Source organism: Pleurodeles waltl, chromosome 4_1 (genome assembly GCF_031143425.1).
Source record: "Pleurodeles waltl isolate 20211129_DDA chromosome 4_1, aPleWal1.hap1.20221129, whole genome shotgun sequence".
Taxonomy (NCBI): Eukaryota; Metazoa; Chordata; class Amphibia; order Caudata; family Salamandridae; genus Pleurodeles; species Pleurodeles waltl.
In genome coordinates, this window is record NC_090442.1 from 709,834,937 (window position 1) to 709,860,823 (window position 25,887).

A 25,887-nucleotide genomic window follows, 5' to 3' on the forward strand; every position below is an offset into this window, starting at 1 on the left:
GTCCTACCCCAGTTCAGACTGCTGTATGGGCCACCAGACCAACAGGTCTGTACACTTTGGGCTCGAGGCATGTGGGAAGGATGCATGGAGATGTGTGTGCAAGCATCGTCTCATCGGGGGGGATGCCAATGGTGACGGAAACGGGATTGGTGGGCCATATGTGCAACAGGCTGGATGGTATGGTTAATGGTGTTCTCCTGTCTATATTACCTCTGCAGGTCAGCGCCCATGAAAAGAAGAAATTATGGTGTGCCATCGCCAAAGATATGCGGACCCTGGGGGTCTATGGCAGGTGGGGCACCCACTGTCGGGAAACGGTGGGAGGACCTGAGATGCTGGACACGGAAGACCACGGCCTCCCAACGAGGAAGGGGTGCCCGTCGGAACCTGACCTCCCTGATGGCCCGCATACTGGCGGTGGGCTATCCAGGCACTGGATGGGCACTTGAGGGAATCACAGCAGCCACAAGGAGGTGAGTACAGTGGGCATTTTTAAAATAATTGGAAGGGGGCATGGCATCCACTTGGTGGATGTGAGTTACTGGGTGCCCCTAAGGCCAGGCCAGGCCAGACATTGCTGCATGAGTCAACTCTAGAGTAATGTGTGTATGGCAAATGCAGGTAACCTAGCTTGTTAGCATTGTATGTCAGTCCGGACTTTGTGGGTCTCAGGAAGGGTGCAGTTGGCAGCGTGTGGCCCTCATCTTGCATGGCATCTAGCCAAATCACTAGCAGTGCAATGCATAGTGCTCAAGCCTGACCCCTGTGTGTGACGGTGCGGTGTATGCCAACTGTGGTGTTGATGCAGTAACTGACCCAGTGTTTCCTTTTTCTTCCCCACCCCCTTTTTTCTTCTGTCATCCTGTCCATGTGTGCATTAACATCATCTGGCAGAGGAGAAGTGGCACCGGCAACAGTGGGAGCTGCATCGCACAGGACCCAGGAAGCAGAGTCCATTGACGCCGAGGGAACCAAGGGGACAGAGGGCGAGAGGAGCACCACGGCGGAGACAGGAGGTGACAACAGAGACTCAGATACCTCCTCCGAAGGAAGCTCCCTGGTGGTGGCGGACAACTCTGTGACCACACCATCTGCAGGTACATCTGCCACCCCCTGTACCAGTACCACCCTCCCAGTAACCCCTCAGCTAAATGCCCGTGCCCACTCACCCAGGAGGGTTTTCATCTCCTTCACCCTAGGCACCTCACGCCCTGCCCCAGTGAGCCCTGCTGCCCTGAGTGAGGAGGCTACTGACCTCCTGAGATCCATCCCTGTAGGGCAGTCAACCATTGTGAATGCCATCCAGGGGCTGGCATTCCAGATGCAGCAATGCAATGCATTCCTGGAGGGCATCCACAGTGGATTCAGGGCCCAACAGGGATCAATTCAGGCTCTGGCCTCCTTTCTGATGGCAGCCATTGTCCCTGTTCCTACCGTCCCCCCTCCAACTACCACTTCCCAGTCTCCTCAACCCCATCCCATGCACACATACAGACGAGCATGCGCACAAGACAACACACAAGAGTGGCACAGTCAAACACAGGCACCACACTTCATATAACAAGCACTCACGCAAACACCAGACAATTGCAGACACAACCACATCCACTGCCTCCACTGTCTCCCCCTCCTCCTTCTCCTCAACCTCCCTCACAATCCCATCCACACTCACATCTGAATGCACTGCATCAACATCCACACCTCACTAGCACATACCTCCACAACGTTCATACATGCGTCCCCTGTGTCCTCTCCCACACTGTCTGTCCCCCCCACTCCTAAAGGACACAATTGCAAGCACTCACACACCCAACAGCCATCCACCTCCATCTGCACACTGCCCATGCACCTGCACCCAAATCCAGATGACATACATCTCCTACAACCAAGCTCCACTCCCATCCCTCCTCCCTCCTCCCGCCCCACCGTCCCCAAGAAGCTTTTCCTTGCCCAACTTGACCTCTTCCCTCCCCCCATCCTGTCTATAAGAGCGGGGTCCCAACAACTCAGCCCAGCACCTCATTCAAATAGTCCACGCGGACAGTGGTGGCAAGTCAGTGAAGGATCCCACTCCACCAGCCAGGAAGGTTAAGGATCCCACACCTCCTGTATAAAGGGGAAGGAGCCTGCAACTCCTGCCATGAAGAGGAAGAAGCCCTCGACTCCAGCCCAGAAGGCTAAGGAACAGGCACAACCTGCCAAGAAGTGGGAGAAGCCTTCAACCCCTGCCTGGAAGACTAAGGACCCCAGGCCTCCTACCATGAAGGGGAAGAAGCCCTCAAATCCATCGGAGGCTGTCAGGGTGACACCTCCACCACCACCAGTGGTCACGGGGCCCCACTGTCAGCTGAGGAAATGCATCCCTCACCACCAGCAGAGGCTGCTCAAGAGGCACCTCCACCTGCCACCACAGTTCAGCCCTCCCCACCAGCAGTAGGGTGCCCAGGCGGCACCTCCACCTGCTGACACTGTGCAGCCCTCACCTCCAGATAAGACAGTGCAGCCATCACCACCAGCGGAAGCCATGTTGGCCACCCTCCAGGGACTGCTGTACAATGGGCCCCATCCAGGAGCAGTGGGCATGTTCCTCACCTGAGAGACTGTGGCTTTGCACTCTCCAGCAAAGAGTAATGGGCATGGAGCCCCCTCCAGAACCAGTGGGAAAGACACCCACTCCACCGACTGTGGCCTTGCACTCCCCAGGACAGAGAAATGGACATGGAGCCCCCTCCAGAGCCAGTGGGAAAGGCACCCACTCCACAGACTGTGGCCTTGCACTTCCCAGCACAGAGTAATGGGCATGGAGCCTCCTCCAGAACCAGTGGGAAAGACACCCACCTGCGAGACTGTGGCCTTGCACTCCCCAGCACAGAGTAATGGGCATGGAGTCCCCTCCAGTGGGCTTGTCCCTGACTTCAGCTGAGGTGCCTCCCCACTAGCAAACTGATGCCCCTGCAGAGTTCTATCCAGATGAAGTCAGGATTCGAGTTGGGCCTTGGACTGTGCCCTGTGGCCATGTGGGCCCTTAGTACATTGGACTGGCAGTGGCCCTTTGTGTACATTTGAACTTTTCTGTTTCACGTACAATTGGTTTATTTAGTAGCTGTATATATCAATACATTCTCATTACTGCATTCTTGTTGTCCTTGCATTATTGTGCCGTGTATCGCGTGACATTGTTTTTCGTGTGTAGCTGGTTGTGTGTGTGCGTGTGCGTGTGTGTGTGTGTGTGTGTGTGTCGGGTGTGTGATGTCCGTGTATGTGTCACTCTCGTTTTCCTTCCTCCCTCCCTTGTGTGCTAGGTGGCTGCATTCACCGTCATCGTCTTTGTCTGCGTTGGTGTTCCAGGTGGAGCATGACATAGATGAGCATCGGGAAGACTTGCAGTTCCAGTTCCAAGGTGGCGGTGTTTTTCCCTGTGTCTCCGATGGGGAGTCTTTGCTTTTCTGTGATGCGTTTCCATCAGGCTTTTGATGGCATTGGTACTGCCCCAGAAAACGTGTCTGATTGAAGGGTCAAAATATAGTGGCCGGTACTTTGTCTTCCGCCTGGCTATTGAAGGCTACCATAGTGTTGATTGTTGTTTCCACCCTGGCAGTTGGTGTGGTACAGTGGCTGTCTATGGGAGTATCACCACCATGGTCATAATTTGGCAGTAATTACCTCCAGCTTGTTGGCGGTATTACCGCCACTTTATCACTCACCGCCCGGGTCATAATGAGGGCCTAAGTTCCTAAAAGAAATACCCAACCTTAGCAACATAATGAGCAGCTCAGACGACATGGTTGTGGAAATCAGCCTGACCCCTTACCTCCATCTCAAGCCGAGAGAGCTAAGGAAACTCTGCAGCCTCAGAAAAATCTAAACTGGTTCCAACCCTACCAAGATCCAGTTCCAGGAGATCTTGGCACAGTAGGCAAAGGAAATCCCTGCTGAGGAGGAAGAGCTCCCCTCAGATGGGGAAGAAGTTAGGGATCAGGAGGATGGCCTTCCCCCTCCTAATATAACTAGGGAGGACATGGCCTCTGTGCTCCTGACTCCAAGGATAGTACTCACATGACCTGGGTCTCCCACAGGGGAGTCAGGTTCCTCTGGGAACGCGAAGGGCAGCCTCAGAGAAGATGGCTAATATACTAGCTTTGAAGAAACGGCTACTAGCTATAGAGGTCCTCATTACCTTTAACTGGACGGTGGGCCCTACAGGTGAGTTGGAGATTCCAGAGGGGAGTAGACACTTCCACCACCTACTGGTGAATGGAAAACCAGCCACTGCCCTGAGAGATGCCTGTGCCAGTCACACAATTGTGCATGACAGAATGGTGCTCTCAAACCAGTACATCCCTGGTGAGACTGCCAAGGTAATGGTTAGCTCAGGGGACGGTCACTGATAGACCTGTAGTCAACGTGCCCCATAGAGATAGCTGGGTCCCTTAGCTGGAGTACAGACCTCCCCCTTGATTGTCTCCTTGGAAATGACTACCCAGAGGTTGGTCAACACCCAAAAGAGGAGCTGGTACAATACCAGTCCTCGTCCAATGATTCTGGTGGTGCTCCCCCTGCAGTGTCTGCAGGTAGGCCCCAGAAAGAAAAGAGGAAACAGAAGTACAGAAAAGGTGGGTAGCCTTTAGCCAAGGTTCCAGTAAGCCAAGGAGATTCTGCTCCAGTAAGGGAGAAATCCAAATTTGGCACTGGTGAAGTCTAGCCTGACCCACAAGAACACCTGACCAGTCAGGCAACTGTTAAATATGAGTTGGTGGCTCCTCAGCTAACAGAAGAGTGGATGGAGGGGGTTTACTACAAGATGTAGCAACCCCCCACTCTAACAGAGCAGACAGGCACCCTGAACCCAAAGAAGCATGTATCTTAGCCCCCTCTGGAAGAGCTAAAGGTGTGGTTCTGGACAATGACAGCTCACAGTGGCCTCTGTTGGATATTAGCCTTTATGGCTGCACTGTCCTTGGCATGGTCGTTTGATCCCATATCAAAAAGCAAGATAGGCCACCCTGACCATGTTGGTCTTGGTGGGGCTACTCAAGCTGTGGGTAACTTCTTTGGGTAAGCTGGGGGTGGCCCTGGCTAAAATGGAATTAGCATAGGGGGATGCCTCTGGCCCCAAGATAAAAAGAATGGGTGAAGACATTAAAAACAGACTAGCGGCAATTCAGATTGGGTCCTATCACTTCAGAGGTAAGTCAGTTACCCAAAGGGAATGGCCTGGACAGGAGGATGTAGGGCAGAGTAGGCCCTACAATAAACCAGCTGGTTTCCAAACTCTTCCTTGCCTGACAGACTAGGAAGACTCTCCCGGGTTTGTGTCCTGGCCTGTGGGAGGGAGGGAGGGAGGGGGGCTTGTGTAAGAAACTGGCCCCTCGTTGCAGTACCCTCCCCTACACTTTTTGCCAGATATTTGATGCTAACTTGACTGAATGTGTGTTGGGATCCTGCTAACCAGGCTCGAGCACCTTGTTCTTTCCGTAAAACTGTACCATTGTTTCCACAACTGGCATGCCTCAGGCACACAGATAAGTCCCTTGTAAAAGGTGCCAGTGATACCAAGGGCCCTGTGGCCAGCAAGGGTCCCTAAGGGCTGCATCATATATTATGCCACCCTAAGGGACCCCCTTACCAAACACATGCACACTGCCATTGCCGATTGTTTGTGTTGGTGGGGAGAAAAAGGTAAAGTCGACATGGCATCCCTCTCTGGGTGCCATGCCCACAAACCACTGCCTGTGGCATAGGTAAGACACCCCTCTAGCAGGTCCTACAGCCCTAAGGCAGGGTGCACTATACCACAGACAAGGGCATATCTGCATGAACAATATGTCCTTCCAGTGTCTAAGGCGAGACTTAGACATTGTAAGTGCAGTGTGGACATATTGAGTACATGGGTTTGGGGTTTGTATATGCGAACTCCACAGCTCCATGATGGCTTCACTGAAGACTGGGAAGTTTGGTATCAAACTTCTCAGCTCAATAAACCAACATCGATGCCAGTGTTGGATGTATTGAAAAACGCACCCAGAGGCATCTTAGAGATGCCCCCTGTATTTTACCTAACTCTCTAGTGTGTGGCTGACTGGTGTGTACCAGCCTGCCAATAACAGACAAGTTTCTGACCGCATGGGGTGAGAACCTCTGTGCTCTCAAGGGTCAGGGACAAAGTCTGCTCTGGGTGGAAGTGCTTCACACCTCCCTCCTGCAGAAACAGCAACACTTGGCGGTGAACCTCAAAGGCCCCTGCCTGTTGTTTTCCTGCCTCAGGGCACTCCAGCTAATGGGTCCTGCCCACTGACCCCTGAACCTTGCTCTTCAGATTCCTGGTGACCTGAAAAGAAGGAGGAGGACTGAAGAGCCACACCACCAGTTAAGACTCCAGACAACAACTGACTTGGCCCCAGTCCTACTGGCCTGTCTGCAGTTTAAAGACTCCTGCAACAAGATGACAACTCGTCCTGCAGGACCAGCGACCTTACTAACGCCCAGAGGACTGCCTGCCTACTCAAGGACGAAGATCTCCTGAGGACTGTGGCCCCGTTGTTCTTCTCGGCTTCAGACTGAGAAAAACGATGAAAGGAATGCAAAGAATGCAGCACTTTTCTTCTGAGTAATTAATTTACTCAAGTTTCATAAACGAAAAGAATAACTTGAGCTTTTATTTCAAATGCAGCAACACATGCAATTCTCAAAATAATCACAGCAGCAGGAAAATAATGATCAAAGAAACCAAGAAAATGCAATACTTTAACAATGAATATATATATATATATATATATATATATATATATATATATATACACACACACACATATATACATATACACACAAAAACACGATGCTGAGACTCTGTTCCAGTTGACTCCCAGGGTTTAATTCAATTTAAAATGGCAGCACCACCCAAATCCTGACGCGTTTCGACAAAATGTCTTAATCACAGGTCAGTGGTTGGAAAATGCTCACAGATCAGGTGCTTTTAAATCACATAGCACGTGACTTGCACATCACAGCATACATTTACCATAATGCACTGTTCAAGTTCTTCCTATCTTATTGCAGAGTTGTGTCATAATCATGCTGAAATAGCGTTGAAAAAACTCCACAAGTGATGTTTATATCCATATTTACAGTGCAGAGACAAAGCCACATGTTCCACAATGTAGTTCGTATATTGTAGCACCATTGTGTCAAAGCTGCTGCCATTAGTATAATGACGAACACAAGGAAGTCCAAAACTGTTTGAAAGAGAGGTCAAATGCCTCCCTCCCAACCCTTTCTCACCTCCGTAAAATCATAAATATCAGGATAAATGCCTCACTTGTACAAAGGTCAGCGAGTTGGGCCCCTGTAGTAACATATACGAGGCAGTCAAAATTCTCCATCAGGGGCACACAACCCTGCAGGGCGGACTCAGCGCAAAGGGTGGAGTGTCCCAGTAACATGAACATAAAAACACGATGCTGAGGCTCGGTTCCAGTTGACTCCCAGGGTTTAATTCAATTTAAAACGGCAGCACCACCCAAATCCTGACGCGTTTCGACAAAATGTCTTAATCATAGGTAGGTGGTTGGAAAACTCTCCCCAAAAAATGTGGTGGCTAGCCTGTTGGAGTTGTTTGAAATAATGTTCTTACGACAGCTTGACCTACATTGGCCTGTTGCTTTGAAAATACATCTACACAATAATGCTTTGTAAATGTAGGTGGTGTAGACCATGTGGCAGCTTTACCTATGTCTGCCATTGGTATGTTTCCTAAAAATGCCATAGATGCACCTTTCTTCCTAGTGGAATGTGCTTTAGGTGTGATTAAAAGTTGTCTTTTTGCCTTAATGTAACAAGTTTGTATACACTTAACAATCCACCTTGCCAATCCTTGATTAGAGATAGGATTCCCTTTATGTGGTTGTTGATAGGCAAGGAAAAGCTGTTTTGTTTTTCTGAATAATTTTGTTCTATCTACATAGTACATTAGAGCTCTTTTCAGGTCAAGAGTGTGAAGGACTCTTTCTGCAATTGAATCTGCCTGTGGGAAGAAGACTGGCAACTCCACTGTTTGGTGTATGTGAAAAGGTGATACCACTTTTGGCAGAAATTTTGGATTAGTTCTAAGTACAACTTTATGTTTGTGTACCTGGAAAAAAGGTTCTTTAAGAGTGAATGCTTGTATTTCACTAATGCTTTGTAATGGAGTAATGACTGCAAGGAAAGCAACTTTACAGGTTAAGACTTGTAATCTCACAGGAATGCATGGGTTCAAAAGGTGGGCCCATTAATCTTGTGAGTACAATATTGAGATTCCAATTAGGAACAGGTGGTGTTCTGGGTGGAATAATATGTTTAAGTCCTTCCATGAAGGCTATTATAACTGGGACTCTAAAGAGTGAGGTATGTTGTACAGTCCGCAAATATGCTGATATGGCAGCAAGATGAATTTTAGTAGATGAGAAAGCTAAATTTGACTTTTGCAAATTAAGTAGGTAGCATACAATATCTTGCATTGATGCAGTAAGTGGGTCAGTATTTTTAGATTGACAGTAATAAACAAATTGTTTCCATTTGTTAGCATAGCATTGCCTAGTTGTAGGCTTGCATGCTTGTTTGAGAACTTCCATGCATTCTAATGGAAGTTGCAAGTATCCAAATTCTATGACTTCAGGAGCCAAATCGCTAAATTGAGAGCACTGGGATTTGGATGTCTGATTTGTCCTTTGTTTTGTGTTAACAAATCCGGTCTGTTTGGAAGTTTGTAGTGAGGTACTACTGACAGGTCTAGGTGTGTTGTGTATCAATGTTGTCCTGCCCACGTTGTGGCAATGAGTATCATGGTGAGAGAAGTCTGACGCAGTTTGTTGACCAGAAATGGAAGTAGTGGGAGAGGGGGAAAAGCGTAAGCAAATATCCTGACCAGTTGATCCATATAGCATTGCACTTGGACAGAGGGTGTAGGCGACTGGATGCGAAGTTTTGGCATTTTGCGTTTTCGCTTGTTGCGAATAGGTCTATTTCTGGTGTTCCCCACTTTTGAAAGTACTGATGAAGCACTTGAGAGTGAATTTCCCATTCATGTATCTGTTGGTGTGTTCTGCTTAGGAGATCCGCTAGCTGATTGTGTATTCCCAGGATGTATTCTGCTAGTAGATTAATCTGATTGTGAATTGTTCAATTCCATATTGTTTGGGCTAGAAGGGACAGTTGAGATTAATGTGTCCAGACTTTTTTGTTTAGGTAATACATGGTCGTCATATTGTCTGTTTTTATCAAGACAGTCTTGTGTTTGAGATGTGGCTGAAACGCTTTTAGAACAAGGAACACAGCTAATAATTGTTAAATGTTTTACGTGATAATTTAGCTGTTTTGAATCCCATTCCCCTTGCATGGTAAGGTTGTTGAGATGAGCTCCCCAACCTGTCATTGATGCATCTGTTGTTATTGTGGTCTGAGGCGCAGGGTCTTGAAATGACCGCCTCTTCATTAAATTGCTGAGATTCCACCATTGAAGGGACTTGTGCATTTGCAGTCTAACAACACTAGATCTTGCAACTGACCCTGAGCTTGAGACCACTGCTGTGAGAGGCACTGTTGTAGTGTCCTCATGTTTAGTCTTGCATGCGGTTCTATTGCTATGCAGGATGCCATCATTCCTAATAGTTTCAGGATAAATCTTAAAGTAAATTGTTGGTTTGGCTGCATTTATGGGATGAGATTTTAAAAAGCTTGTATCCTTTGTGTATTTGGATAGGCTAGCTAAGGCTCTTTGCGTATTGAGAATAGCACCTAGGTAAGGCTGCACCTGTACTGGCTGAAGATGGGAGTTTTGGTGGTTGAGAGTGAACCTTAGTGTATGTAGAGTCTCTTATTACGTATTGAGCGTGTTTTTGGCATTGTATAAAATTGCTTGATTTTATTAGCCAATCGTCTAGATATGGAAAGACATGTATGTGTTGTCTTCTTAGGTAGGCTGCTACTACCACTAGACATTTTATGAATACTCTTGGAGCGGTTGTTATGCCGAACTTTGAATTGCTATAACAAACCTTAGGTATTTTCTGTGAGCTGGATGGATGGGTATATGGAAATACGCATCTTTGAGGTGAAGTGCAGTCATGTAATCTTATTTTTGTAGTAGTGGGATGACGTCCTGCAGAGTTGCCATGTGAAAGTGTTCTGACAGGATATATAGATTTAGGGATCTGAGATCTAGGATGGGCCTGAGAGCGCCATCATTTTTGGGGATGAGGAAGTATAGTGAGTATACTCCTGTTCCTTGCTGAGAATGTAGGACCAATTCTATTGCCTGTTTTAGTAGCAGTGATTGTACTTCTTGCTGTAATAGAACATTGTGTTCTGGGGACAGCTCATAATAATGTGGAGGAATGTTTGGAGGGGTAGAAATCAATTCTATGCAATAGCCATTGCGGCTCACTGACAAAACCCATTGGTCTGTGGTGATATTTTGCCAATGGGAGTGGAATTGCTGCAGTCTGCCCCCGACAAGAGATTTGTGGGATTGAGGGATGGTAAATAAGTCACTGTTTAGAAGGGGTAGTAGCTTGTTTTGAAGGCTGGAACGTGCCTCTTGTTCTAAAGTACTGGCCTCTATAAGACCCTCTAAATCCCTCTCTCTGATACTGCTGTTGCCCTTGTTTTGCCTGGGAGGTAGAAGCCTCTGTGGATTGTGGCTTGAATCCTCCTGTGAATTGTTGCCTGCGAAAGGGGCCTCTGTAGGGTGTTGTGTACAAGGCTCCCATTGCTTGGCAGTGTCTGAGTTTTTCTATGGCTGTGTCAACTTCAGGGCCAAACAGGTGTTTTTTATTAAAAGGCATATTCAGCACTGCCTGCTCTATTTCTGGTTTGAAACCATGCATGTCTATGTATAGTGATGTCAGTATTCACGCTTCTAGCTGCTGTATCTGCAGCATCAAGAGCAGACCGTATTTGATTGTTGCTTATGGCCCGACTCTTTTCCACAATCTGTTGTGCCCTTTTTTGCTGTTCTTTTGGGAGGTGTTCTAGGAGCTCCCAGTGGGCTCTATCATACCTTGCTGGTAAGGCTTGTGAGTTTGCAATTTGCCATTGGTTGGCAGCTTGTGTCGCTACTCTCTTGCCAGCAGCATTGAATTTTCTACTCTCTTTGTCAGGGGGGATGAGCATCCCCGGACGACTGGCTATTAGCCCTCTTTCTAGCAGCACTCACTACCACTGAGTCAGGAGGAACTTAGTGGGTAATATAATCAGGTTCTGTAGGAGCAGGTTTATATTTTTTAGCAATGCGTGGTGTTATAACCCTAGCTTTGACTGGATCATTGAATATTTGAGACGCATGTTTAATCATGCCAGGTAGGATTGGGAAGCATTGATATTCTGAGTGCGTGGAGGATAATGTGTTAAAGAGAAAATCCTCTTCTAAGGGTTCAGTGTGCATAAGTACCCCATGGTACGCTGCTGCCCTAGAAATAACCTGCGTGTATGCAGTAGTGTCTTCTGGTGGAAAAGGCTTAGAAGGGTATAAGTCTGGGTCATTGTCAGGAATAGGATCTGGATCGTAGAGATCCCAAGGACCAACTGTATCACCATGAGAGTATTGCAAATGAGTTGGTGAAGGCAAAGGTGGTGGGCTAGTGGGTGGTGGCGAAAAAGAAAGTTGTGGTGAATGAGGGGGATAAGTATGGATAGGTAATGGCTTCGCCTTTCGTTTATAAATCGTTGCTGGTGGTGGAGCAGTGTCTAAATGCTCTTGAAAGGCCAACTTTCTCTTGGTCTGTAGAGGAGGTGCAGTAATTATTCTGCCAGTCTCTTTATTTATATGGATCCTTGATTGTCTTTCATCCATGATCTCAAGGATAGGTTGGATTTCTGGGTCCTCAGAAACATGATCAGAAGGTTTATATGAGTGTTCATCCTGTGATTTTGAGCTCTGTTTAAGATGGCTCGAAAGTCCTTGCTCTTCCGAATAGGAAGACTTTTTCAGCTCCGAAGATGGTAGTTTTTTCAGGCCCGAAAATACAGCCGGTTGTTTTCTGCTCCGAAGCAGGGCATCGAGGCTTTGACTCTGAGGAGTGAGGACGCTTGCTCAAGTCGGAAGTTGAACTTTTGATGGACTTACTTGACTCCGATACAGACGGATGAGTAGCCTTTTTCTACGCCGAACCCGAAGGTCAGTCGACAAGAGCTTTGAGGACTGTTTATAAGTGGGCGTAGGGGACGAAATACTCACATGCTGAACAACAGTGATAGGCCTATCTTCTTCCGATTCTTCTTCGAAGTCGGTGTCTCTGATGGAAACCTCCGTCTACGCCTGTTCTTCCTCCATGGTGCAGAGATGTTCCGTACTCTTCAATGCCATTTCCAGTCTTCTGGCTCTCCGATCACGCAGGGTCTTCTTGGATTGAAACTATCGACAGGGTTTGCAATCCTCTTCTCTGTTATCGGGAGAATGACACAGATTACATACAAGTTGTTGGTCTGCGTATGGAAAATTCACGTGGCATCGGGGACAAAATTTAAATGGAGTCTAATCCATCGGGCGTCGACGTGGTAGGCCCGAACAGGCCCAAGTCGGTCGCATGCGCCCTGAAAGAAGGGCAAAATTTAGTTTTCAACTGCACTATCAGTTCGTGGCTAGGTGGAAACGCGATCAAAACAATACCGACGATCAAGGAAGTTTTCTAAAGTTTCCGATTCAAAATCTCAGAGCGAGAGGAAACACCTCCGAACCAGACAGCAGAAAGAAAACAATTTGACTACGGAGTCGATGCCCATGCGCAGTATGACTGAGAGGAGGAGTCACTCGATCCTGTGACTCCGAAAAGGCTTCTTCAAAGAAAAACAACTTGTAACACTCCGAGCCCAACACTAGATGGCGGAATAATGCATAGCATGTTTATCTGCAGCTATGTGGAAAATGTCACTTACCCATTGTACATCTGTTCGTGGCATGTTCCACTGCAGATTCACATGCTATGCATAGGTTCTGCCATCTAGTGTTGGGCGTGGAGTGTTACAAGTTGTTTGTCTTCGAAGAAGTGTTTTCGAGTCACAGGATCGAGTGACTCCTCCTCTTCGGCTCCACTGCGCATGGGCATCGACTCCATCTTAGATTGTTTTCCTGCAGAGGGTAAGGTAGAAGTGATAGAGTATAAAGAAAAGAGATGTCCATGCAAATGGAATTGAAATATATATATATATATATACATACATATACATAAAAAAACAAAAGAATGATTGCCACGCACTCCGCTCAGCCACAAAATGAGTTTAAGTGGTTTATTCGGTGCAGAAAAAAGAGAACAACGCGTTTCGACTATGCAGTCTTCTTCTTAGTTCTACAGTCCTTTCTCTAACAGATCTATTTATACTATCTATTTTACACACCAATCCAATGCATTCTGGTTATGATAGTTCAATTATACAATACAAGATTTCACTAAGTTTATACTAAATTTCATCAAATCAAAATTTGTAATTCCATGAAATAATATTTATAGTACAAAAAGGATTTTTTATAACTTAAAAAACTGATTGTCATGAATTAGAGAAAGAACCAAATAATTATAAATAATAATTCTACAATAATCAGCCATTTCATTTGATTCATGATTGAATAAACCCCAACATTTATCTCCATAATTATTTACTTGCAATTCTATTCTCGTGTGTAAATTATGTGCAGAAAAAGTAAATTAATTAGTGTTATTCTTCAATTTGATATTCAATCGTGGCTCTGATGATTTTTATAAAATAAATTCTGGTTCTTTTAGTTCAGAGATGGACATAAAGCTCCTCATCATAATTAAGACCTAACGGGGTCTTAGTCCTCATTGAAATAATGTATTTAGATTCAAGTTGTTTCAATGTTTTTATTCTATCTCCACCTCTTTCATTTTCAGGAATGTGATCGATCCCATAATATCGTAACATTCTCCAACTGTTTATTTCATGTTGTTGGAAGTGTTTGGCTATGGCATATGTTAGATCTTTATGTAAAACTGCTCTGACATGCTCTAAGATTCTTTTCTTTAGCATGCAGATTGTGCTGCCTACATATCTCAAGCCGCAATGACATTCAATTACATAAACTGTAAATTTGGTGTTACAAGTTATTCAATATTTTATGCTCATTACCGTTTTATCCCATAATTTTACAGTTTTAGTTGATTTTCCAATTTTGCAAGCTTTACAACTGTTACATTTAATGAAGCCACATTGTTGTTCAGTTAGCCAATTCTATTGATTTTTTATTGTGAAGTGGCTTCTTACAATATAATCTTTCCGATACGTAATCATTGGACCTGAGCCTATTGTTGGACCAAGATCTGGATCTTTCCGTATGATATGCCAATGTTTGCATAAAATATTTTTGATAAGGCCACTTTCTTTAGTGTATTCCATTATCATTCTCACATTGTTTTCCTCTCTTTTATCCTGTGTAGCCTTTATTTTCTTAGGCACTAGTGTCTCATCTCGAGAAAGTTTTTGTACTCTTTCTAAATTTCTTTGTAAAAGTCGATGATTATAGCCTCTCTGTTTGAATCTATGTAAGGTCTCTTTATATTTCAACTGTACCTCTATCTCATTAGAACAATTTCTACGCATTTTGATCAATTCCCCATAGGGAATGCTTTTTAAAAGTGATTAGGATGAAAACTTTGACCATGTAAAATGCTGTTCGTTGACATTTTTTTTACGGAAGACTGTGGTTTCTAATTTATTGTTCTCTACAAAGATGTTGATATCTAGAAAATTAATTGATGACTTACTCATTTCACAAGTAAACTGCAAACCCACATTATTCTGATTCAATTTATCAAAGTATAATTGAAAATCATCCTGTGTTCCTTGCCAAATTATAAATAAATCATCGATAAAGCGTACCCAAAGCACAATTTTGTCCATGAACATATCATTATCCTTACTCCAAGCTATTTCCCTTTCCCACCAACCCATTGTTAAGTTGGCATAATTGGGAGAAAGGGAAATGCCCATTGCTGTACCGCACATTTGTTGGTAAATCTCATGATTAAAAAGGATGTTGTTATTGACGCATAATTCTATCATTGAAAGTAACATCTTAGAATGTTCAAATTCCACAATACTTTTCTGTCTTAAAAAATATTCACATGCTCTTAATCCAATATCATGATTAATAGACGTGTATAAAGATACAACATCTTTTGTCACTAATAAATAATCATCAGACCAGTTTAATTCCGATAAGATACGTAGTAGATCTCCTGAGTCCTTGATGTATGAACCTAAAGTCATTACAATTGGTGCCAGATAAAAGTCAACATAATCAGAAATTCTCTCATATAATGATTCACATGCTGAAACTATTGGTCTACCAGGTGGTGATGTTAATGATTTATGTATTTTAGGTAAAAAATATATTGTTGGAATAGTCGGATTCTCCTTTTTCAAAATTTTTAACTCATCTAAGTTCAGAAGTGATTGTTGATACCAGTCATCTAATTTCAAATGTAATTGATGAATCATTTGATTGATGGGATTATGATTAAATTTTCTATAATTAGATTGATCATTTAGTTGCCTGTATGCTTCTGCCATGTAATTTTGTATGTCGAGAATCACAATATTTCCACCCTTATCTGCGGGTTTAATTATAATATTAGCATTGTTGGTTAGTGATTTTAAGGCCAATCGTTAATTTTTTGAAAGATTTTCCCGATGACCATGGTGTCTAATATTTTGTAGCTTCTCCAAGTCTTCCAATACAAGTTCCAAAAAAATATCAATCTTATTCCCAGGTGATAACACCGGACAGAATTTAGATTTTTCTTTAAAGTCACTAAACTGATGTTTATTGGTATTTATTTCCAATTCTCGTAAAACTTCTGATTCAGTATATATTTCATCCGGTAAATCAAAGTATAAATCAAATAGCGTTTTCAAATCCCCAATTTGATTAATACACAAGTTCGATTGATGTGGAGTGTCAGTTGATGTTTCCTCTTGTGTTGTTTCAGTTTTCTTTGAATTCATGGAGTAATACTTGACCAATTTTAACTTACGGATAAACATATGTACAAATGTTTGTTGTAACTTAAACGGCTACAGGCTCCCGGGGAGCGGGTGGGGTGGGCGCATGTGAATCTGCAGCGGAACATGCCACGAACAGATGTACACTGGGTTCAATGGCATGTGTTGCTGCAGATACACATGCTATGCATAGACTACAAAGCAGTTTTACTTCCATAAGCAGTGGTCAGCCTGTAGGAGTTGAAGTTGTTTGAAATAGTGTTCTTAGTACAGCCTGTCCTACTGTTGCTTGTTGTGCTGCTAACACATCTACACAGTAATGCTTGGTAAATGTATGGGGTGTTGACCAAGTGGCTGCTTTACAAATTTCTGTCATTGGTATATTTCCTAAAAAGGCCATTGTTGCTCCTTTTTTCCTGGTGGAATGTGCTTTTGGTGTTACTAATAGCTGCCTTTTGGCTTTTAGGTAACACGTTTGGATGCATTTTACTATCCCTCTAGCTAGTCCTTGTTTTGAGATTGGATTTCTAGTATGTGGTTTTTGGAATGCCACAAATAACTGTTTAGTTTTCCTAAATGATTTTGTTCTGTCAATGTAATACATTATAGCTCTTTTAATGTCCAATGTATGCAGTGCTCTTTCTGCTACTGAGTCTGGCTGTGGGAAGAAGACTGGAAGTTCCACTGTTTGATTGATATGAAACAGTGAGATCACTTTAGGTAGGAATTTTGGGTTTGTGCAAAGTACTACTTTATGTTTGTGTACTTGTATGAAGGGTTGTTGAATAGTGAAAGCTTGTATTTCACTAACTCTTTGTAATAAAGTGATTTCAACGAGGAATGCTACTTTCCACGTTAGGTATTGAATCTGACACGAATGCATGGGTTCAAATGGTGGACCCAGGAGACGTGTGAGTTCAATATTGATATTCCATGAAGGCACTGGAAGTGTTCTTGGTGGTATGATACGTTTTAGCCCTTCCTTGAAGGCTTTGATAACAGGGACTCTAAATAGAGACGTGTGTTGTATATTTTGTAAATACGTTGAAATAGCAGTGAGATGTATTTTGGTGGATGAAAAAGCCAAATTTGCTTTTTTGCAGATGAAGTAAATAACCTACAATGTCTTGTAGTGATGCAGAAAGAGGAGTCATTCGTTTGGATTGACAGTAAAAAACAAACCTTTTCCATTTGATTGCATGGCACTGCCTGGCAGTGGGTTTTCTTGCTTGTTTAATTACTTCCATACATTCTGTTGGAAGATGTAGATATCTAACCTCTAAGACTTCAGACGCCAAATCGCTAGATTGAATATTGCTGGATTTGGATGCCTGATCAGTTTGTTTTGTGTTAACAGATCCGGTCTGTTTGGCAGTTTGATGTGTGGTACTACTGACAGGTCTAACAATGTCGTGTACCATGGTTGACGTGCCCACGTTGGTGCTATAAGTATGAGTTTGAGTTTGTTTTGACGCAGTTTGTTGACCAGAAATGGAATGAGCGGGTGAGGGGAAAAAGCATAAGCAAATATCCCTGACCAGTTGATCCATAGAGCATTGCCCTTGGATGGAGGGTGTGGGAACCTGGATGCGAAGTTTTGGCATTTTGCGTTTTCCCTGGAGGTGAATAGATCTATGTCTGGTGTTCCCCAGTGGTGAAAGTATGTTTGAAGTACTTGGGGGTGAATTTCCCACTCGTGTGTTTGTTGATGATCTCGGCTGAGAACATCTGCTAATTGATTGTGTATCCCTAGAATGTATTGTGCTACAGGGTGAATGTTGTTGTGTATTGCCCAATGCCAAATCTTTTGTGCTAGTAGGCACAGTTGTGATGAGTGGGTCCCTCCTTATTTGTTTAGGTAGTACATTGTAGTCATGTTGTCTGTTTTGATGAGAATGTGTTTGTGAACGAGAAGAGGTTGAAAGGCTTTGCGTGCTAGAAATGCGGCTAGCAATTCTAAGTGATTTATGTGAAGTTGTCCCATTGTCCCTGAATGTTGTGATTGTTGAGGTGTGCTCCCCATCCAATCATTGATGCATCTGTTGTAAGTGTGGCTTGACACATACAGAGTACACTGTTCCTAAGAAAGCCATATGGAGCCATTTCTCCTAATAGGGGTTGGTAAGCACTTTTTTGCTCTTTTGGTTATTATGATCACCTAACTGAATTAACATGCACATTTAAGTTTTCATTTTTGGTGTCTTTGTTTGGTTTCTAGGGCGACCGTTTTAGATGTCACTTAACAAATGATTAAATGTAAGTGATTTCTTTTCTAATGCTAATTGGAGAAGCGTTATTCTGGTCCTGAAGAAGTGTCAACGGATCCATCTGGACCAACAGACGTGAAACATGTCGACCCTTTGGTAAAGGTACCACACTTTTTGGGACCCTTCATGTCTATTTCGAAAGCTGTTGAGCATTATACTCAATTTCTGCTTTCCTCTTGTGTTTTTAACCTTGGTCTTCACTTCCTTTTTCTGATTAAAATTATGATGGAGGTTGGAAGTGATTAACCAATTTTAACCTATCCTTTTTTGCTCTCCTGTTTTTGGACTTTCAACTAGCCTTCACACTAACAATTATGGCTGACAGCTCCCTTCTTGGGAGCATGTCAGGCATTGCAGTGCCGGCCTGACGTGGAGCAATTCCCGATGATGATGCCTGTTATCCAATGTGATGCATGAGGGCTTTGCTTTTGAATTTCCAGGTTCCCTAGACCTTTCTTGTTTCTTAGGAACAGTGTACTCTGTATGTGTTTATGACTAAGATAGGAGATCGTACACTGGACCTTTAACCTCCCGGTCCCTCCCCCTCCTGTTAACTTTGTGGTAAGAGTGGCTTGAGGCACAGGGTCTTGAAATGGCCGCCCTTTGTTTAAATTTGTGGAATTCTACCACTGAAGCAAGATGTGTGTTTGGCAGTCTATCAACACTAGATCTTGAAGTTGACCACGTGCCTGTGACCATTGTTTTGCAAGGCACTGTTGTAAGGGCCACATGTTTAGTCTTGCATTTGGGACAATGGCGATGCATGATGCCATCATGCCCAACAGTTTCATGACAAACTTGACTGTGTACTGTTGGTTTGACTGAATTTGTGGTAATATACTGTGGAATGATTGTATCCTTTGTGGACTTGGGCTTGCAAGTGCTGTTTGCGTATTTAATGTGGCTCCTAAATACTGTTGAACTTGCGCTGGTTGTAAGTGAGATTTTTGGTAGTTTATTGAGAACCCTAGCGTGTGTAGGGTTTGTATTACATAATGTGTATGGTGTTGACACTGTGTCTGGCTGTTGGATTTTATTAGCCAGTCGTCGAGATATGGGAAGACATGGATGTGTTGCCTTCTTATGTAGGCTGCGACTACGGCAAGGCATTTTGTAAACACTCTGGGAGCTATTGTTATTCGAAAGGTAACACTTTGAACTGGTAATGTTTTCCTTGTATTAGAAACCTGAGATATTTCCTGTGTGCTGGATGGATGGGTATGTGAAAATACGCATCTTTGAGGTCTAATGTTATCATAAAATCTTGTTGTTGTAACAGTGGGACTACATCCTGTAGTGTTACCATGTGAAAGTGTTTTCATAGGATGTAAAGATTGAGGGTTCTGAGATCTAGTATTGGTCTCAATGTTCCATCTATTTGGGGAATAAGGAAATACAGGGAGTAAACCCCTGTTCCTATTTGATGATGTGGTACAAGGTCTATGGCTTGTTTGAGTAATAGTGACTGTACCTCTGTTTGCAACATGGAAATATGTTGGGAGGAGAGTTTGTGTGGTTTTGGAGGTATATCTGGATGAATTTGTGCAAATTCTATGCAGTAACCATTTTGGATAATGGATAATACCCAATTGTTTGAAGTAATGGGTAACCAGTGTTTGTGGAACTTTTGCAGTCTTCCTCCCACAGGGGAAGTGTGGTGAGGGAAGATGTGGAGCAAGTGACTGTTTTGTGTGTGAGGCTTGCTTTGATGGCTGATATTTTCCCCTACCTCTGGGGAATTGGCCCCTGTAAGTTCCTCGAAACCCACCTCTTTGGTATTGAGGCTGGTAAGACGGTTTTGATTGTGCGGTGGATGCCTCAGATGTTTGAGCTCTAAACCCCCCCCCCCGTATTGAGGCTTTCGAAACGAGCCTCTGTACTGTGTAGAATAAAGAGCACCCATGGCTTTAGCAGTGTCAGAGTCTTTTTTCATTTTTTCAATGGCTGTATCAACCTGAGTGCCAAAAAAGCTGTTTTTCATTAAATGGCATGTTAAGGACAGCCTGTTGGATTTCTGGTTTAAAACCTGATGACCAAAGCCATGCGTGTCTTCGAATGGTGACCGCAGTATTGATTGTTGTTGCTGCTGTGTCTGCGGAGTCTAGAGCTGACCTAATTTGGTTATTTGTAATAGCCTGCCCTTCCACGACTATTTGCTGGGCTCTTTTTTGTTGATCCTTGGGGAGATGCTGGATGATATCTTTCATCTCGTCCCAGTGGGCCCTATCGTACCTAGCCAGTAGTGCTTGGGAGTTGGCTATTCTCCATTGATTAGCCGCTTGCAATGCTACTCTTTTACCAGCAGCATCGAATGTTCCGCTTTCTTTATCTGGTGGCGGTGCATCCCCAGACGACTGGGAGTTAGCCCTTTTCCTTGCTGCACTGACAACTACGGAATCGGGAGGTAGCTGCTGGGTAATGAAAGCTGGATCAGAAGGAGGTGGCTTATATTTATTTTCTACCCTAGGAGTGATGACTCTTGCCTTAACTGGTTCTTGAATCTGATGTGCATGTTTTAAAATGCCAGGAAGCATGGGAAGGGACTTTTACGTAGTGTGAGTGGAAGATAACGTATTAAAGAGAAAATCATCCTCAAGAGGTTCTGTGTGCATGGCTATGTTATGGTATGACGCTGCCCTAGCTAGAACCTGAGTGTATGAGGTGCTATCCTCTGGGGGTGATGGTTTTGAAGGATGGCAGTCTGGACTGTTATCAGAAATGGGATCATCGTAGAGGTCCCATGGGTCAACATTATCTTGGTGTGAATCTGCAGAGTGTACTGGAGACTGTGCAGTGGAGGTAGTAGGTGGAGAGACAGTCAGGTGAGGAGACTGATGAGGTGAGAATTGAGGAGGTGGAGCTTTTTGTTTGGGTTTTGGCACTTTAGCTGGTGGCTGATCAGTGTCCAATTGTCCTTGAAAGGTCAGCTTCCTCTTTGTTTTTAGAGGAGGTGCAGTTAGGATCTTGCCAGTGTCTTTATGAATCTAAATTCTGGCCTGCCTTTCATCAAATTCCTCCATTTGCATGAGTTCCTCAGAAAATCTATGGCTTTCTTTAAGTTGTTTGGAATGTCCATGCTCCTCTGTGTATATGGGTCTTTTCGGCTCCGAAGCCGGTTTCCTCGGGATCGAAAGGCCTGGAGTAGATGTTGGTCTCAGCTCCGAGAGGGATTTTCGAGGATTTGACTCGATGGGTCGGTGTTTGGCTATTTTGGAGCCTGTGATTCAGCTCGAGTCCCAAAGACTTCGGTGGTGTGGCCTTTCTCGGTGCCAAAGTCGTTGCTTGGTCACCGGAAGTCTTTTTACGGATGGAGCCATGGCCTTCCGGCAGTGGCGTTCCCGAGGTCTTGTGTTTGGGCTTGGATTGGACAGGGGCAGGCGTACCCACGTGCTGTCCTGCCGTGACTGTTCTGTCCTCCTTGGACTCTTGCTCGGAGTCAGACCCCAGAACGGAGACTGCAGTGTGCATAATCTCCTCTTCTTCCACGTCGAGATGTTCGGTGCTTCTCGACTCCATTTCCAACCTTCGCGCTCTCCTGTCTCGTAGAGTCTTCTTCGAGCGGAAGGATCTGCAGGCCTCGCAAGTATCCTCTCGGTGGTCTGGAGATAGACACAGGTTACAGACAAGATGTTGGTCCGTATATGGGAACTTGGCGTGGCACCGAGGGCAGAAGCGGAACGGGGTCTGGTCCATGAGGCTTCAACTAGGCTTTTGGTCGGCCCGACCAAGCCTGAGTTGACCAAGGGTGCCCCGAAGGGCAAGTAAAGGAGTTGGATCCACCGGTACCGAAGTGTCGATGACAGATGGTACGCGATCAAAACAATACCGACGAATTAGAGAGTTTGTAATACTTTTCTGACTCGAACTACCGGAGCGAAAAAAAACACGTCCGAACCCTATGGCGGAAAGAAAACAATCTAAGATGGAGTTGATGCCCATGCGCAATGGAGCCGAAGAGGAGTCACCACTTCATCCCGTGGCTCGAAAACACTTCTTTGAAGAAAAACAACTTGTAACACTCCGAGCCTAACACTAGATGGCAGGACTTATGCATAGCATGTGTATCTGCAGCTACACATGCCATCAAACATATAAATATTGACTAGATATTCATGCATGCACACCGCAAAGCTGAAAATAAGCATAAAAAATGCATCACAATAGGGCTTGATTCCGACATCATCGCCTGTCTGCCAATGTCAGGTTGTGGAACCCTGGACAACCGAAACAAGAGGGAGACCACCCTCAATGGGATTATTCTTTTGCCAGTGCGTCCACCCCCAGATAAGCTCCTTATGTTCCAGCTGTCAATCTTCCCCACCGTATAGTCTTTAAACAAATGTAAGTTGAAGGTTCTAGAGCCTCCCTCCCCCACTTGAGTAAATTGTGAAATTCACTTGTTGGCCGTATCAGGTCAGTGTTGAGAAAACATGCATCAGATTAACCAAATCTCAGTGGTTTTTTTTTTCCCAAGACAGAGTTGTACCCTGCTCAACCATAAACATTCTCAGCCTGGTACAGTCGTATCTACTTTGCCCCCCATGTTTTGTCCCCTAGTAAGAAGAGCGAAAACAGGTTAACAAGCTGTGCAGGGAAAAACACCTGCACCACCAATGTGATGGTGTTTGAAGCTAAGCTAAGCACAAAATGGAGTCAGTGGTCAAGATGGAGCCAGTGGTTAAATACCAATAGTCCTGTCCACATCCAGGACCGACCAGGATCCGAGAGTCCTGCTCACTCTGCACCTGACACACATGTCCTGTGTCCAGGTGGTCTACCTGTCCAGAGAAGGTTACCTGGCGATTACAACCTTGAGCCCACCCTGGGTTGACCCCTCCTGACCAACACAACAACACCTGCAGGCTAAATCCAGAGGATCCTGTCCTCCCCCACCTCACAGCCTGCTCCCCCACCATGACCGGCTCCGGTGATTTATTGATGACTAAAGGTCCCCTGCAGCCCCCTGACCTTGAGGAACCCAACCAATGGTCCAGCAATGTCCAGTGGGCTCTCTACCTACCTGTCCAGCGGTTGGTCTTCTTCATCCGACTCCCTGGACCAAGCCTACAGCCTCTTTGAGACCACTGGGGTTCCCCCACTGAAAAGTATTGGGCGCCTGACACCATGTTTGCACCCTGCACCTGGCCATCCCCGTGCCGCTGAGGGTGTGTATTTGGTGCTGACCTGTGGCCTCCCCAGTGCTGATCTAAACCCCCCAGGTTTTTGCCCTGACATTACGGGTACTTACCTGCAAGCTGTTTCTTTTTAAGTGCCCCCAGTCTCCATAGGATTCCACTGAGTGCCCAACATCAACTTTAATCTCTGCACCCAGCTGGCCCATGTTGCTGGTGGTGCACTCTTGGTGTCTTCCTAAATTTTGCCCTATGGACACCCTAACCCCCGAAGACTGGGATCGTAAGTCAAGTACTTATCTGGAAATTGTGTTGTTACTTTTCCTCCCCTAGAACTGCATTTCTTTCTATGGGAAATTGCACTGCCTACTTCTGAAATTGAAAAGTATTACTTTCCTATAAATAGTTTTACCTGTGAATTGCATACCATACTTGAAAGTGATACATTCTTGAAACTGTACTTACCTGCAACAAAAATCAGTTTGGTTCTAGAAATAAAGTAACAAAGTATATTTTTTGATACATAAAACATTGGCCTCGAGTTAGTCACTCAGGGGGTCATTCCGACCCCGGTGGGCACCGCCCGCCGGGCGGAAACCGCCCAAACACCGCACCGCGGTCAAATGACCACCGCGGTGATTCTAACTTTCCAGCTGGGCCGGCGGGCTATCTCAAGAAGATCGCCCGCCGGCCCAGCGGGAAAGCCCCTGCAAAGGGGAAGCCGGCTCCGAATGCAGGGGTGCGACGGGTGCAGTTGCACCCGTCGCGATTTTCAGTGTCTGCAAAGCAGACACTGAAAATCATTATGGGGCCCTGTTAGGGGGCCCCTGCACTGCCCATGCCACTGGCATGGGCAGTGCAGGGGCCCCCAGGGGCCCCACGACACCCGTTCCCGCCAGCCTCTTCCTGGCGGTGTAAACCGCCAGGAACAGGCTGGCGAGAAGGGGGCGGATTCCCTGGGCCAGGGGTAAACCGGCGGGAAACCGCCGGTTGCCCTTTTCTGACCGCGGCAGTATTGCCCATGAAGCACCGCCAGCCTGTTGGCGTGCTTCCGCGGCCCTCTGCCCTGGCGGTTTCAAACCGCCAGGGTCAGAATGAGGGCCTCAGTGTGTCCCTTTTTTCTTTACTCTGTGTGTACAACAAATGCTTAGCACTACCCTCTGATAAACCTAACTACTCGACCACAATCTCACAAAAGAGAGCATTAGTATTATCTACTTTAGCCTCAGTAAAGCCTCTGGGGATCCACTGGACTCTGGGCACACTATAGCTTACTTTTATATAGGATACACAGAGCCAGCTTCCTACACTGGGTACCTGCTTAGCAAGGACCCAGTGCACCTCAGTCGAAGAAACCTCACTACCAGTGAGAAAAACAATTGGGTGACCATGTCCAAAAGGGGCACTTTGGGTTGCATTGATCTCAGCTTTGAATTCTGCTGATGACATATAACTGCCGTCTGAGTCCACTGTATAAAGGACTATCTTCTGTGAGCTTGGTAGCTGTATAGCTTGGCTGACACGGAAATGTGAAATGACCTCTTGCAGAAACCGTGGATTAGTCCTTTTTACCACTCAGTCCTTACCTATCTTTAAGTAAGGTTATTGTGTTGTGAGCTTGCAGTTCACTAACTCATCACTAAGATGAGATGTGATGGCAATCAGGTAGGTTGATTTTAATGTTAAACACTTGAACCCCATCTTATGCGTATGGTTGAAAGGCAACCTAATCCGCTGCCTCAACACTAGGTTTAAGTGATGTGAACACTGGCCTTGATGGAACCACACTCTTTGCTTCTTCTAGAAATCTCTTGCTAATCAGCACATTGAAGAAATCACTTCTGGTAACATCCCCTTCCCTAGCCCACTATGGCTGAGGTGTGCTTTAAGTGACACAGTCAATAACTGTAGTGTTGTTTAGCCAATTGTCACAAAGTTCCACACTGTTGCACCAATGTAGGAACCTGTTCCACTGTCATGTGGTATTCCTTCTGGCTTCTTTTAAGACTTCCATGGATCTCTGTGTAAGTCCCATGTCTAACTCTAGGTCCTCAGAAGCCATGCCTCTTGAATAATGGTGGTTGGTCCTATGTGATACTCCTTGCCTCTCTGCATTGTTAACATGTCTTGATGTAGTAGTGTCCACAATCTGCCCTGTGCCATTCCCAAAAGATTGGGAAAGCATGTCTGCCTTGCCTATTGAGGAGTGATCAGGATTAGATCCATGGTTGCCTGTGTGCCCTTATCTAACAACCGTGATAGCCTGGGGACTAGAAGAAAACCGTACACAAATTCTATAACCACTCAATCAACATGTGTAGGAAGTTGGCTCTGTACATACTATTTCAAAGTAAGAAATAGTGTGCACAGAGTCCAAGGGTTCCCCTTAGAGGTAAGATAGTGGCAAAAAGAGAGAATTCTAATGCTCTATTTTGTGGTAGTGTGGTCGAGCAGTAGGCTTATCAGAGGGTAGTGTTAAGCATTTGTTGTACACA

At 45.1% G+C, this 25,887-nt stretch overlaps 1 protein-coding gene across 2 annotated transcripts in view; it reads right to left on the reverse strand.

Annotated features, from left to right (window-relative positions):
- Nucleotides 1-25,887, reverse strand: part of FBH1 (F-box DNA helicase 1) — a 925,111-nt gene that overhangs the window by 642,351 nt on the left and 256,873 nt on the right. The window lies entirely within an intron of this gene.